Here is a 1907-nt window from a genome sequence, read left to right on the forward strand (position 1 = left end):
GGACTCCTGAGGGGTGTTCACAAACAAGCGCCTCTGATAGCGATGAGCACATGTCTGAAATTACAAAACAGGGCTGTGTTTTAGTTCATATTTTGATAACAGAACTCAAGGTTACGGGGAATGATAGTGTAGGCGCTCAGTCTGACTTACCACAATCTTTCCCCCAGGTCCCTGGCTCTGAACCGTCACCCCCATCCACTGATTCTCCTTGTTCTCAATACGTACATCCTCTTTAAAAATGTAGCAACACAAGACAATGATATGAGTATTGATATTCATTCTTCACGTCTTGATTTCTTACATTGTCCATTTTATTGGTGATGATATACATTGCATTTGTTGCATGGATTTGATGTTAGCGTGAGGCACCTGGACTCCTGTATCAGTGTTGTTTTTTTACATCAAGGACCAAGACGGATGGAATGGAAGGCCGTGAAACAAATCTTACACTTTGTTGTGTTATATTTTACACATATGTGGGCCTCTCTGTAAATAAACTAAACTTAACTTAAGTAGGTAGGTAGGTAGGTAGGCAGGTGTTTCTCACCTTCATTATCGAATTCAATGCGCTCACAATCACTGGACTTAGAGATTTCACATTTATAAAGCCCTCCTGTGATGTTGGATTTCTGTTTTCCTAAAGCTCTGGCTCTCGGGGCACCGATCAGCAGCCTGAAGAAAAAGAGAAAAACATTACAGGATGAAGTGATAGGTACTGAAATTAGCTTTTAGTTGTAGTCACCTGTCATCACTCTGACCAGCTACAGTTTCTACATTTTTATGAAGACCTTCCAACAAGCTCCAGGGCAGCAGCTTGTTGAATTTAGTACATGTATGTGAAAAGATCAACAGTCAGAGTGACAGTGATGGCATAGCAACAGCAAGAATGCAAGTTTTCCTGTCAGGAAAAAGAACGCACCATACCTTCTGGCTGCCTTCATTTAATACAAATATTGTGGCTACTGTTTACAGAGTTATTCATTTTACTTCTCCTTTTCTCTGCCTGAATGTCAGAGCAAAATCATAAAGTTGAGAAAAAAGCCCATACTCTAAATCAGAGAGGCTGATGTCCTACTATATCACAATGAATCTGTGCAGCAAATGTCTCAATCTGAAGTGTCATTATTAATGATTGTCCATATCTTCAAGAATTGAGAACAAGAGCGACATCCTGTTGGCCTGATATCTAACACCAATAACCACAACATTTCTGGGGGTTGGGCGCATACCACAACCCCATGTTTCCTGCATCTACACTGTCTCTATCAAATAAGGGCAAAAGTGTCTCTGAGAGGCTAAATGCTAATGCCAGTATAGCCACAGGCCGATAATGATAATGCTAGCATGCTCATATTTAGCTGGTTTAATGTTGGGAAACTACTAGACAAGCTAAAATTTCGACCTGATGGTTGTGCTACATGAAAGCTTAAGGCATCACCAAAGTTATTTCAATTCATTCTGTGGGAGACATGAATGTGTATCAAATTTCCTGTGCACACAATTTCCTGGCAATCCATTGAACAGTTGTCAAGACTTTTCATTCAAAACCACAAATGTTGAACTCATAGTGGCTCTACAGGAAAAGTGAGATCATCAAAATAATTTGAATATATCGCCTGAATGTCATGAACCACATGAATGTCTTCAAAAAGTTTCATGACAATCCATACAATAGTTGTTGATATATTTCTATCTGGACTGAAGTGGGGGACTTACCATCAAATATATTTCCATCCCAACCCCTAGATTGTCAATTTAACAAAACTTGAGTAAAATCAGGATCATCTCCTTGATGAAATTATGTTTTAAGAAGATATTTAAAAGATGATAATATCCTAGTCAGACTTACACCCTACCTTCCATTCATTAATGATGGTAAATATTAACACAACAGAAATTAAGCTGTT

At 38.8% G+C, this 1907-nt stretch overlaps 1 long non-coding RNA gene across 1 annotated transcript; it reads right to left on the reverse strand.

Moving 5' to 3' along the window:
* LOC147820067 (uncharacterized) lies at positions 1-666 on the reverse strand. Its single transcript, XR_015438005.1, has 3 exons — positions 548-666; positions 151-230; positions 1-54 (listed from the first exon to the last, which is right to left on the reverse strand). It is a non-coding gene; the product is annotated as an uncharacterized LOC147820067 (long non-coding RNA).
* Between the last annotated feature and the right edge of the window lie 1241 nt (positions 667-1907).

The sequence above is a fragment of the Seriola lalandi genome, unplaced genomic scaffold (genome assembly GCF_002814215.2).
Source record: "Seriola lalandi dorsalis isolate HSWRI2012SDOR001 ecotype SW California unplaced genomic scaffold, Sedor1 jcf7180002003052, whole genome shotgun sequence".
Classification (NCBI taxonomy): domain Eukaryota; kingdom Metazoa; phylum Chordata; class Actinopteri; order Carangiformes; family Carangidae; genus Seriola; species Seriola lalandi.